General features: G+C 39.0%; 1 protein-coding gene across 1 annotated transcript in view; it reads right to left on the bottom strand.

The window, feature by feature from the left end:
- Positions 1-14,825, bottom strand: part of MED27 (mediator complex subunit 27) — a 94,130-nt gene that overhangs the window by 33,380 nt on the left and 45,925 nt on the right. The window lies entirely within an intron of this gene.

Below are 14,825 nucleotides of genomic sequence, written 5' to 3'. Positions count from 1 at the left end.
TTTCAGAAGAAAGAAGATATTTGCTAAAATGATCTTGGGGAGACAGAGGAGAGAGGGGGGAAAATACACATTTGTAATATAAAAGAGCATACTCCTCCTTATTTACTCAGTGGAAAACACCAGATATGAGATGAAGAGAAACTCTACGATTCTGTTGGAATGTGGATTCATGATATTCTGGACAACACAGGGGAAACTCTCCACAGATTCTCTCACTTACTAGCACAGTATTTACATGCTCCCAGATTTTATTTTTTTTTTTCCAGTTACTATTTTCAACACAGCTAATAATTTCTTTTCACATGTCTGGTATTTCAGAAACATGGGCTGGCCCTGCAGACTCTTACTAGCATATGCAGTGTTTGCTAATGAAGGCATCAGTGCAAAGAGCTTGCCTGCACTCTACCAAGACCTAGGCAACAGCTATTTTTCGCAGAACCAGGCTCAATATATTATTTACAGCTTTTAGCAGTGGCAGAATTTTAAATATTACAGATTTTCTAAAGAGCCTAAATAATTTCCAGGCAACCTGATTAGATAAGTATTTTTTGAAAACATACAAGGTATTCACAGTTCTAGGATGATTTATTAATCAGTGAATTAAAGTTTTAATCTGCTTCAGCTACCTGCTGAGCAAATCTCTGCAGGTAGCAAATTCAAGTTGATAGAAGGCTTTTCAGAAGCATCAGTTAACAATAGTTATTGAAACTGTGACCTCTGCCAGCTTTTGTGCAATGACGCTTCCTGCTTGGATAAGCAAGGAAGACTGTGAAAAGAAATTCAACAACTCTCACGCTGAGAAAGTGTCTTAAAGCCTCAAGACTAAATCAGACAGCTGGCACAAACCATGACATCTACACATCAATCCTGCAAGTCTCTGCCTCTTTCCTCACATTCCACAGGTTTTACTGGGATTTTTTAATCGTTAATTTAGGCTCTTACTCTTTTCTTCTGTAGATCTTCTATAACAATGCTCCAGTTTCCTGGGTCCAGTACTGAAATCTCTTGCTTGTTTTGACCAACTTCGCCAACTACAAGCTTCCTTGCCAGGCTGTCTTCTCTTACAGTTAACACTGTCTTCTTGTCCTCTCTGAACAAACTGTTTCAGAAGCTTCCTGTTTCTTCTCACGCAATTTCAAAGTTTCTGTTGGTGGAAGACTCCAGCCAGACTCCTCCTGGCTCACCTTTCCTTCTGTTCCCTTCTCCTCTGCACACTAACTCTGTCTCTTCTACTCCTTAAATGCCTCTGTTCCCGCTGTAAAATCTTTATTCACAACACATTATGAAGAAAAAATGTTGCCTCTTTCAAATAACTGACTCCTAACGACCATGAGATAAGCTGAGGGCCGAAGGGACAAACTTGAGTCTTCTCTTGAGTTATACACAGTTCTTCAATCTTGGGGCTACAACATATGAGCGGTACAAGGGAGTTTCGGCCGTGGAGTGTCTCGGTAACAGGAACCCACAGGTGTGGAAAGATGCAAGCCAGAACGTGTGGATTGTATTGCCAAGATACCTTGAACAAAGGTCCTAACAAACGAATTTGCTGAGATTCATACCAACTTCACTCCATCCTGCAGAGAAGTGAGACAACATGAACCCGAAAGCGCTGAAAGATTAAACTCCAAACCTGAAAGGAGACAGATTTCCACTTATTCTTGCAAGTCAGCTTGTGTTCAACTTTGCTATGGATGTTATTTTGGTCATAGAGGAAATACATTTCATTATTGAGTGGATGCAAAAGATTAAGTTATATGCCTAAATAGTCTAGAAGTGTTTACATATAAACACAGGGTGGTCTGCTTCAAAAGCATATGCACATATAGCTGTATCAAACACTTAACCATCTGCACTTCTCACTCACAAAAGGCCAAACCTGGTACAGCGCTTAAGGATGCATGTGAAGTCATTTGGACAGTTCTCTAGGAGCCAAGACAGAGTGTTTAAGGTTGAATTTACAAAGACGTTTAGAAACCTGGGGCTGTGATTCAACAATGTTCAGTCTTCAGCACCAATAGTGACATAAGGCACTGACACATCCCTCCCGCACGCTGCAGCATACAGCCCCCTCAACTGTGCTGTGCTGAAGAGCTGGATCACACAACTGATCTGGCTTTAAAAAAAAAAAAAAAAAGTAGAAAAAAAAAAGAAGAAAAATGTATTAGTTTAAATCTAAACCGGTTTCATGATTCAGCTCCCTGAGTGGCTGCACACACTGTGTTCCAGCACAACTCCTGCTGGGACCATGCATCATGGGCCAGGAATACTGAACACTGGAGTCATCCTATTACAACAATAAAGTATTGTTTTATGATAAAAAGTGTTATTCTATTGTTTATACAACAAAAACAATTCTGAGTTCTTCAGTGCTATTGTGAATCTACTGACAAGTGATGTGGTGTAAATCTGCAAGGAATGTCCTCAAAGGTACAAGCTGACAGTGATGGCACAAATGCATGCAGGTTCTCATGCTGAATGCTTATGAAAATGCAAACCTGCCCCTGACTCAGTCTCTGGACATCTGCATGTCTACATTAAATATGAACACCTCTTTAATGCATTCTGAAAACACATGCTGTCACTGCATAGATTGGTTTTTAAGACAGAGCGAAAAGACATCTGCTCGCAGTATCAAATTCCAGTGCACCACCTTAAACAGCGTAACTTTAATAAAGAAAAGTTCAAATTGCAAATAGAGACCTTGCAATCAAATTCCCATAGATATTTTATTAGACTGTTGAAATAACTTTCTTTGTACTTATGTGGAACATTCTTCAAAATGCTTTTAATTCATAGCAATAATCAAGAGAGGAACATGGATATTAGATTGTGTGAAAGCTGGTTAACAAAACAAGCATGCATCTACTTTACAGTCATCACCAGGATCTTGTCTGAGCCTGTTACTAGTCTGTGCTTTATGGAAAACATTAACTCCTTTATTCATACCTCGACAGGAAAAACAGAATTTCAGAAGCAAGACCTCACAGCACACATGTATCGTTCGTATTTCCACATTTTCATGAAACTGGATGTTGCTCTAAAGCCCAACAGCAAATGCTAGCAACAGTAACTTTCAGGGGCCTGGAGGAGAATGAGAATATTTCATCAGTGTTCATCTACAAAGATGGTTCTTGAACTACTCCTAAATTGTCAAGCAATTTGTGCCCCACCTGTTAGCCTAATTTGCACACGCACACACATTTCCATACAGTAAATCTGTGCCAAAAGTCCTCAGGAGAAACTCAAGCCAAGAGACCCAGCTAGCCTTTAGAAAATAAAATAAAACAAAATGTTTGCACAAGCTACACGCAGTTCTCCCCCATGGGGTTTCAGGGATGAATAATCCCCACCTTCTCCATTACCTGTGGTTCAGCAGAGATCATACGAGGTTGCTTGGGTCTGCACCAGGAGGTGAAACCACGGCTCCTGCACTCGCTAGTCAATCACAGCAAGGGAGAGAGGATTAAAGGCTGACATGCTGATGTTCAGTAAATACCAGACAGCGCTTTGACAAAGGCCTCAAAATAACACACCAAATTCAGCCCTGCTTCCAGAAAAGATGCGATGGGCTGGTTTTCAGCCTGCCTGCCCAGCCAGATTCCCAACAAAGTAAATGGGGCTCCCTGCAGGTGGGAAAGGTCCCACTGTGCGGGCAGACTGCCCGACAGGATCCCGACACGGCACATTACTCCACGCCGTCGTTCCTGAATTCAGTCTTACAAAACTAGATTTCAGTACTTGATGTTATTTTCAGCTCTGCTACTGAAGAATTACTTGAATAGCAAAGTCTTCTCACTTACTTTCTTTGTGTTTTATTTCTCCCTCAACAGAGAAGAAATGGCAGTACTTACCTCCTTTTATGAAAAGCAACAGATGATGCATGATACCTATCATGTATTCTGTTCCTATCAAAAGCTGTGAGATTTTACCTTTGGGTGGAGAAACTGATGAACAGGAAACATAGCATGTTGTGCACAGTTAGACCTTTTTAGACACTATGCTTGACCATAGGACAAACACTGCTGAAAGGAAGAGATCCTTCTGAACATTTATGTTAGGCACATCAAGTCCCAGAACTTACTGAAGGCAACATGATTTCCAGAAGATGGGAGGAAGGACAGGAGGATTAAGGCTATAACCCTCTGGAGAATGGCTAAGATACCAGAACAGGAGAGCAGAGTTGACCATTTCATAAGACAGGTTTTGTTTGTATCAGTTAAGTTACCAAAGCCCTGACATTTTCTGCCTTTAAAAAAAGCATCCCCTACTTAACTCACACTCTGATGGTTTGCAGGCAGTATCATGTGGTTTTAAAACATTATTTAAATTTGCAATGGATCAGCACTCTGAAAACCTGTCTTGCTGGAATTTCTCATCCTTACCATATGTTTCTTTTAACTTCACCTAAAAACACAGTAACTTATCATCCCTGCCACATCTGCATCCACATAGCATCAGCACACGTATCAGAGGTTCAGCCTTCGTTATTTAATGCATGTAGGGTGTGTGATGTTGTACAGTTATTAACACTATCATATCTAATGTTTCATGTCCTGTTAGAACCTACTGGGATGAAGACATTCAGCTTCTACGCAAAATAGCTTCATTCCTACAGATCCAAGCTAAGTGCAGTGCTATTACCCCTACAACCTGCACCAGGCTCTTGCGTATTTTGCAAGATTTCTCAAGCTCGTAACCATGCTAACATCTAAACAGTGTCCTGGTTTCAGCTGGGGTAGAGTTATTTCTCTTCTTAGTAGCTGGTACAGTGCTGTTTTGGATTTGGTATGAGAACAATGTTGATACCACACTGATTGTTTTGGTTGTTGCTGGGTATATACTAAGTCAAGGACTTTTCAGCTTGTTAGGCCTTGGCAGTGAGAAGGCTGGAAGGGCACAAGAAACTGGAAGGGGACACAGCCAGGAGAGCTGACCCGAACTAGCTAAAGGGATATTCCACACCATAGGACATCATGGTCAGTATATAAACTGGGGGGGAGCTGGCCGAGGCCAGATCATTGCTACTGAGGGACTGGTTGAGCATCAGTCAGTGGGTGGCAAGCAACTGTACTGCACATCACTTAGGTTTTTTTCTCCTTTCCCTTTGGATTTTATTCTTCCCCTCTCCCTCCTTTTCATTATAATTGTTGATATTATTACTATTGTTTTGGGGGTTTCCTCCTATTTTGTTTTAATTATTTAATTGTTCTTATCTCAACCCTCACGTTTTGCATTCTTTCCCCATTCTCCTCCCCATTCCTCTAGGTGGAGGGGAGCAAGCAAGTGGCTGCCTGGAACTTGGTTTCGCACCGAGGTTAAACCACGACACGTGTTTAAATAACAGAAGTGCCTGAAGGAGAAAATTAGGGAAGAGAAAAAGCACAACCAAAAAACCCTCATCATAGACATGAAGGCGTTAAAAATACGGCCTCTGTCATTGCATTCAAGCCCTCAGTGTCGTATTATCATATTTCTAATTTTTTTCCTTTAAAATTATGTTACTCTTACAGAAAAACATGTTGAAATACATAGGACTAGGAATCAAAGACTCAGATTTCACGCTTCACCAATAGACTTCAAGCAGTCACTCAAAAAGAGCATCCACTTCAAGATCTAGTGCTTTATTAAAATTATAAACTATGGCAAAAAGACAAGAACTAGCACTAGTTCTAAGGGTACTTGGAATACTTGATATCAGCCTTTAAGGACACTTAAGATCAATTTGTTCTTCTGTAATTAAGAGGGAGATAAAGGTGAAGGAAACAGAAAAGATGAGATACTGTAACAAATGATAGCTTGTACAGCCCAGTGCAATTTATTACAGAAACTTTTACCAAAAACCCATTTCAACTTTTGTGATCACCTACTTTAAATATTCTTGAGGGAATGTCATAATTAATCCTGATTTTCTTCTCTTCAGGATTATGCTCTGACCAAGTATTTCGATCTGCCTGTGATACTACAGAGATAAAAATCTATCTTAAAACTCAGAGGTTTATCAAAAAACTCCCTCAAGGTCATCTTGACAATCCAGTATGAAAACTGCATATAACAAGTACAATTAGGCATTTATAAACTCAAGACTCTCCCAGCATAAACACTTTGGAGAGAAGCCCTTCAAAATATTATTTTCTAAAAAATACACTTTCATCACTTCTGCCTCCAACATGACAAGCTGTTCCTTCGGTTGGGATTTTTTATAGGGCTCATGGAAATTAATTGCATGGCTTCCGCTGAAAGTCAGTGTGGGGGAGGAGGGCTAATTCCCTTAAGCAAATTTTCTGGAAAAAAAAACAACCCCAAAACAAAAAACAACAAAAACCAACAAAAACCAAAACCCAAAACAATTTCTCTTAACAGAGTTGGTTAAAGGAAGGGGCTTATCATGGCAGTTAGTCTTGGACTTGCCAAACACAGTCCAGACACCTCGGCAAAGTGACTGCAGAAACTTGCTGCACCTTTCTGGCCATCTTCCCACTCTTGTAATCAGGTTCCCTCTCATTTGTTATTTCCTTTCACACACAAGGATCAGGTGCAACCACAGCGGAGATTAGACAAGCTTTATGTTCACTGTGGGTTTTTAAACACTGGAGTCTCCGCTTTGCCTGTGTTCCTCCCCCGCGTGGAACAGGCAGAGCAGAGTTTAAAGTACTTCACAGGGCTGAAACCTGGGCTAAAGCCAAAGCACCACCATGGCAAGCCCATACAGTTCTGCCCATGAGTATATTCTTACACCTGCATCACTTCACCTGCATCACTTCCCTAAAAAACAAAACACGAAACAGCTTTTATGCCAAATATATGTAAAGCAGAATAACTCCTTCAGCACTACTGTGTCTGGTGCCATCAGGGAGAAACATGAAGCCTATTAAAAAATAATACAATTCTGTTCATTTAAAGTACACTAACAGAGAAAACTGCTCAAGTGAAAAACAAGGAATGAAGATCTCCTTAGGTAAATACAAACATGATTATTAACACTGCCCAGCTTTGTTCCTAGATACGTTTTGCTAATTCTGAGCATCCACTTCATAAATATTGAGTTCAAAACTTGTAAAAGGCAAATTCCTTTGAAGACTTTTAAGTTGGTTACCCAAAGTAAAGAAATTCCAAATCGTCACATAATTTCCAACAGTAAATAGGTACAAATTAAAACAGGAACAGTCTCTATGTGTTCACAGTCCTTAATTAAAAAGAAAAAGGAACACAAAAAGACAGACTGCCCACTGCAATGTGAATGAGTGACATGAAATGATCCACCACTGGATGGGCGCGTACATGGTCACAAGCAAGAACTCAGACTCTGCCAAAGAGCATCTCAGAAGTTCTGCTACAAAAGGGACAATAAAAGATTTCTTGCAGACTCTGAAGACAATACCAGACTGATCAACCTTTTCTAATCAGCAGCCTGTCTCGCCTGTCTGTCAATGACAGTGTCTCCCAGCAGGGAGTGGTTTATTATTCTAATAAGATGCTCCAATAAAAAGAGGGTCAGCTATGAATCACTACCATGAGAAGATTTAATTAGATTTTTACACGGACTGAAGACATTCCCTGCACACAGACAAAATTTTAAATATGAACATAAATGATAGTGTATTTTAAGGCAAGGTTACTTTCGGGGTTTTTGTTTTAAATTCACTTTGTATTTTTTCTTTTCTTGAGATGGCTGTTTACATTCACAGTTACACCGTCCAAGCTTAAAGGTTTCTTGTGAAAAAGAGTTCAATCACTTTTTTTGCTTAAAAACTCTCTAGGCAAGTCTTCTGAAGTATTGCACCCAGAGAGCTCTGTATTTTCCTAGGAAAAGGTCTGATGATAGCATAAACAAAGAAACATATCCAATTAAAAAACAAAAAACAACAAACTCTGCTTCATCACAGAGTAAGTTACAAAATAGTTCGATATCAAACATTTACAACATATACCAATGTATTATTGTAGTACGGCGTTTTAATGAAATATGCTGTATAAAGAAGAGAATGAGACTTAGCTATATCAATACATACAGGTGCAAACTACCTGTATTAGCAGACAGAACTTTCACTACCTGTAACCTTATATCAAAGATTTTTCTAAAGGCAACCAGAGGAGAGCTGAAGTCAACCATGAGGGCCGGGGCTATTACAGCTATTTCGATCGTTAGGAAACAGTTATCTCAAATTCATGCCACTACCAGGATGCGGGTTCACCTAGTTACAAGACAGCAAATTATACGATTAATTATCTAACATGTAGGCTACTGAGAGTCAACCGGTTGAAGCGGATCCTTTCCAGAAACAGATAAAGTATTACCAAATCGTGTCTATCACCTCGAAAGACTGTCCTGCAGTTATTTTTCTAAACATCAGTGAATTTGCAGATGTTCCAAGGGATCTCTCCATTCATGCTCACTTTGCACTCACTGTATTGACATGCATTCCTGTATCTGAATTGTTTAATCTCCTTCACTTTTTGCCTAATTGCAATGATGCAAGTGTTCTGTAGACTCAAAACACTTGCATTGATCTAATGTCAGACACATTCTTAATAGCACTTCACAGGTATTTTTAAAAAGGAGACAAAAATATTAGCCATTGATTGTATTGTATAACTGTTTGACAAGAGACACGAGACAAACATTGCACATCATCTCCGAAAAGGAGGCATGAAAAGGGGAAAGCAGAAAAAGAAAGCCTGACTGAAAACAAATTAAATGCAGTTACATCCTCAGCTGCACTACCAAGAGGTGCGCTACTTTGACTTTCTGCAACCCATCCCATTATAGCAAAAACAGGCTTCTTTGTAAGCTGCACCTACTGAGAAGTCTGTAACAGCAAAAGACAGAAAATATGGGCAAAGGGTTCATTTTATTATTTTCGAGGGCTTAAAAAAAAAACCCAAACCCTAAAACATTAGCTTAAATCCGTGTGTGTACACACATCTCCCAGTATCACAGGGCAGTCAAGTAGCACTTCCCACCCTCACGTGCCACATTAACTCAGTGCTAATTGACACAGAGGCTCTACACTCAAATCAGAGCTGATTTTTTCTCAATATATCCTATCCTTCACATTCAGGAGATGGGAATGGACTCAACTATCTGGACAGAGCTTATGCAAGAGAGAAAACCCCTTTCTTGAAATTCTCTGAATGAACCAACCAGAACAAGTTAACAGATAAGGAAATATCTGGAACTAAGGGCCATCCAGCAACGAATTTCTCTGTGTAGCTTGTTTACATCCACATTTTAAGATGTGTGGTGAACAACTCCAGCAGAAGGTATTAGAGAGATTTGCAAAACGCAGATCTTTAAGATCCAGTATATACTAACACTTTAGCAAAGCAATTAATAACAAAGGCAAACTGGTTCATTTGCATAAGACCTGGCTGGCAGAGGATGATGCCCAAGACAATAAAAATTAAGTGGCTTAAATACATACAAGCATACATACAGATGATTCAATCATGATACTGCAGACAGATGCACAAGTACATAGCAGGAAAGAAAGAAGAATATTAGGCTTCAATATCAGAATTTCTGTCCCCATTGATGACTTAATAAAAAACAGAGGGAAGGCAGCAATTGTGGAACAACAAAAAGAAATTAGTAGCAGCAGATAATATTTTAGCTGTACTAGCAAAAATTGTAATTGATTTTCTGTCTGTGGTGTTAAAGTTGCTATCTTTGCACTGAAAATACATTTTCATTTTAAAAGCATACTCACATGTAAAAATAGTTCTACCTGGCATTTTCTGTCAACAAGCTCATTGTACAAGTGGCGTGCAAAAGCCACCATTGCTCTGTCACGTCAAGAAATTCATTTCACTTCCTTAGAAATACCTAAGATTAGATAGCATTAGATGTGCTTATCTGTTTTGCTGTAAAATCACATTGTTGAAGTAACCTTGTCTAAATAAAGAACAACTTTCAAAACAGAAAGGATCACAGAAGCATCAACATATGAACTGATTTAAGCCAAATTTCAGATTAAAAAAAAAATCATACAAATATTATTTTAAATCCCAAGCAGTCCTCCTTGTAGCACTTTTTAGTTAATTCATCTGCTTCTTGCTGGGTTTTTTGTTGTTGTTTTGTTTGGGTTTTTTAAACAGGCTACTATAACCTACATTACTACTGAACGTATTTTTCCTAAAAATACCTGCCTTCTCCCACCATCAGCCACCCCCCATCCCCTCCTTAGCACAGAGTCACATTCAGTATGTGGGTTTTCAGCAGATCTGTTTTTAAACAGGAACAGCATTAACCAGACCTTTAGAAGCAGGTGAACTGCCTTGATGATAGCTACAAGTGTAGTCCTCCATCCCTGGAGGTTTTCAGGATTCAGCTGGGCAATGTCATTGCTAACCTGGTCTAGCTGTGACAAGAGACCATCTCTGAACAGGACTGGATAACCTGCTGAGGTCCCATCCAACTCAGTCTCCAACTAGAAATCAAAGAGGATTCAGAGTTGAGGGTCTGAAGTACCCACTGCCATAGCAGACCGTTCCATCAAAGTCTGCTTGACTACAAAATTACAAAAAGCTACAGTTGGCAGAGGACTAGCAGAGGCGGCACCTGAAGAATGAACATGCAGGAGCAGCTGGAGGGATTACAACTACAGAGGCTGTTCGGTGCGCTCAGTGGACAGACTGCACTTCAGTAACTGAAACACCAAATCAATAATTACCAAACAGGTATTATTTCTTAAATTTTCAAGTTTATGGGTTACTTGCTAGCAATACCCCTCAACAACATACGGCTAATCAGCCTCACACCTTTTCTTAAAACTGAACCATTAAAAGCAAGCTAAAGCAATAAATATTTTCACTTCGGTGTTATTTATAATGAGGGTAAAGTACTGTTAGATATGAGTCTTCAAACTATGAGCCCGCCACACAGCTGATTAGCCCCAAATTTAGATCCAAGTTTGATTTGTCTTTCTATCCTTCACAAAAGGCTCTTTTATAAGACTTGTCCACAAGGTGCACAGAAATTTGTCGTGAGCAAAAGCATCATCCTTGCTGAGCAACTGTCAAAATGCAAAAGCCAAAATGAAAGAAAGTTCTGCATGTAAAATAGGAAAGTAGAAATGTCTGGGTTTTGGCTTGAGGGGAGCTCAGTTTTATAGTGCTATTTTGGACACAGATATTAAATTCTGACTTAAGATACATCAAAACAATAGGGTATTTTTTGCCATTTCTAAAGCACATTTGATTTCAACACCAAACACTGAATGCAACAATCAGCAAAAGAGCTCAACAATTTATAGAGATTCAAGAAGTCTAGGGAGCTTGACACAGACTGACAGGCTCCAGCCAAGCTTGCCGTATAATTATTTCATGTGTCTGCACTTTGCCTTCCATCACTGAAATGAACACCTAAAGGCAAGAACACAAAGGATACAGAATAATACATCACCATTCATTTATCAGAATGAACGCTGACAGTGGATAGTTAGAGCTTCCTATTAGGTCTTGCAAGTAGGAATTATGCGGTCATTCATTCTTCACAACGTGTCACTCCTGGACTTTGAAATTTGTAAAAAATTAACTGGTCTTGAACAACTGACAAGACAAGACAAAAATCCAGACTCTTCCCCTGGATGAAAGCACCTGCCTTATAGTTAATGCCTTCTCTTACCCCAGCTTTGTACAAATATTACTTGAGTCACACTCAGCGCTCCTGCATAGTTCCCAGATGATACAATACACATAGTTCATGTGGGGAAACTGAGGCAACTCAACAAAATCGTAATTTGCTCTGCCAGGACTTATTCTGGAATCTCTGTATCTTTAAGTGCTTTCAAACATACATTGTACAGAATGAACAGGCCGAATGCCATTCCACTATTGTATTTTGTGAGGGATGGAAACAAAGTATTATAGGAACATGATCATACACAGAATGTAATCTTTATTTCATTTCATTCAAGGTGCCCAGGTAAACTCAGCGAAAGTTAGCTAAGTGATTAACTATATCATGATCTCTGTGGCAAAATTCTTACTTTCTTTCCCAAAACAGAATTTGTAAGAACAATCCTGAGCAACACAGAAGAAAAATTTAATTTCAATGCAAAAACTGCTGCATGGAGATTCCTTTGGTTGCTAAAATTAGAGGACTCACTGCAGGATTCCCCTGGCCATGACTCTCGGACAATAAAGAGTCTGCATGCAGCCACAGGAAAAAGTCAAAACTAAGTCTGGCAATGTTAACAAGGTCCTCCCTGTCCACAGTGTTCTACTCCCTATGTTACCCATGCAAGACTAAGAATCAGGAAATAAACTAACAATGAAGCAAATGTATCTATGTGCATTTAGAAATGTGCATTACACTTAAAACACTTGTTTTCAAGATGACTTACATGTACTACTGAGTACTGAAATTACAAAAACAGTGTCACTAATAGGTAAAACCTATGCTGCAAAGAGGAAGTACCTTGCAAAATTAAATCATCAGGAATGAAAATAACAGTAGAGCAGCATCTATAAAGGGATGAAAACTAAGTCACTTTACCCAGTGAAACTTCTAATGGGGGTATTTTATTTCTTTTTTCCACTGGCAGTTGGGAAAAAAAGGACTAGCAAAATAATTGTACAAAATACTTTAAACTAAGATTGTATTTAGAAGAAAACTCTATGAAGTCATCAGGTAGAATTTGCTACCCAAGCTTTTTTCCTTTAACCTGTCCACAGGGTTCCTCATAAACATATGAATACCAAAGAATGCCCTGAAGTGAAATTAAAAAGTAATAACAATTATTTTTAACATCAAGTAAAGAAAGCAGAGTAAAGCAGCTGTCCCACTCTGTATCCTTTCCAGTGACAAAGGGCACGTAGCGGTCCTTCTCAAAGGCAAAGGCCCCTCAGTTGATGGGTGCTGAACACAGCCGCTCGCGGCAGCCCACTGCGGTCCTCAGAGAAGGGAACAGCCCTGTGGTCCCTAGGTAAATTCCCATCGGCACTTCATTACTCAGGAAAACTTTCTTTTTTTTGTACTTACAGGGGACTTAAATTTCCTTTCTTTTTGGATACAACTTCAACATTTCAAAGCTTTTTTTATTGTGATATACCTAGGGCTTCCTTCTCCTTAACAGTACAGGTTTCACATTTGGAAGTACTATTATCCCCTCTCACAGTATAGCTGTTTAATTTTCCTCTCAAATAGCTAAAAGTTACTTGGAATCCTGTTGAAGTACAGAAATAAATTCTTCACAGTATGTTCACATTGCATCACATTATACAATATGATTATGCAATAATGCCCTTCTTGCTAAGCCACTGAAATATAAAGACCTTCTCCCTCCACCTTATTACAACTCTGCTCTTTCTGCTTGTCATCTTTGACAAGGGAATATACAACCAATGCAGATGGAAACACTTGCTGTAATGCAGTTCTGAATTTGGCAAGCGGCAGTTTTAATTTATTCTTTTCAGATTGATTGCCTGCTGCAGTAAAGCAGCCTCTAATCACCCTCCCCCAAATAGTAAAGCTAAAAAAAATAGGGGGTTAAAGCAATTCTACGATAAAATCACAGCTTTAGCAAAAGCTTTGATATCATTATTAAGTTCACACAAATTTCCCCTCTTATCTAGCTTGCTCTTCACTGTCTAATTAGTCCAACCACTGGTAGTTTGTGTTCCTTTTTTTTTTTTGACACAGAAGCAAGCAGTTAAACTAGTATTTGCAGTCTTTAATTACACATTAAAATCTTCATCCTTCACTTTCTTTTTTACCAAAAGTACAGGGATTCCCTACAGTGCAATATTAGTGTGCTGCCCTAAATGCTGCAAGGGTATCTTCTAATGGTTGGGACTGTGGAACAACATTTAATTAATTGCCACCTTTTAATGGCATAGTTCTCACACAAACATTACCTTTAAGGCAAACATACATCAAAGAGTCAGAAATTTGCTCTTAAAACAGAGCTGCAATCCTCAGCAACACTAGCATTCACTAATGGCTACACACTGCTTTGGATCCATGCACATTAAGGAAAACGAACATGCAGATCAAGGCCAGTACATCGCCCAGAGTTTCCAAAAAGTTAAAGCTTTTTCATTCCCCAACTATGGAGTGTTCCAGCTCATCTTCAGCAAAGTAGATGGAAATTATTTCAAATCACCATGCTCAGTCACACAGGGCTGCACATCACACTTGCAGCAATCCTGTTTGTGGGATTAGCTGGAATTTTTGTGGAATATGACACCACAACATCAACAGCAATCAGCCCCAGGCCTCTTAGCTGGAATTTTTGTGGAATATGACACCAAAACATCAACAGCAATCAGCCCCAGGCCTCTTTTGGCTAATGTCTTCAAGACAGACATGCTCACAGAGGTGTTCACTACAGGACATTTGAGCTAAGGCTATCAGTCCCTAACAGCTCACAGCACACTACTTACTAAGTGAAGCTCTACGTTCTGTAAAGAAATTATGAAGTCTTAATTACATGCACTCTCTTTCCATAGTGGTTTGTTAGAGTACTTGTTCAAAGTGAATAAATAAAAGAGATTTTCCTCTGTGTTAAGATACACTGTCAAGTTTTACAAACAACTAATGCACATTTCAATAATTTACTAGGGATAAAGCAGCATCCAAGGTCCTTGTCTCTTGGACTTGCATGGATAGAAATTATTATCCTGTTAATGAATATAATAAGGAACATTTAGTTTTAGTCAAAATCTTTTCTTTGGACAATCTGTGTTGATCAATGCCTGTTGGTTTTTTGTAATTACTTTGTAAAAAAATATGCAGCTGTATAGTACTTAATGAAATGAAATTCAGTATATAACTACAGCCAAAAAAAAAAAAAAAAGCATTTAGCATAACAAAGAAGATTATT

The sequence above is a fragment of the Falco peregrinus genome, chromosome 1, assembly GCF_023634155.1.
Source record: "Falco peregrinus isolate bFalPer1 chromosome 1, bFalPer1.pri, whole genome shotgun sequence".
Lineage (NCBI taxonomy): Eukaryota > Metazoa > Chordata > Aves > Falconiformes > Falconidae > Falco > Falco peregrinus.
The sequence above is the reverse complement of the archived record's forward strand: the minus strand, read 5'-3'. Positions and strand labels throughout refer to the sequence as shown.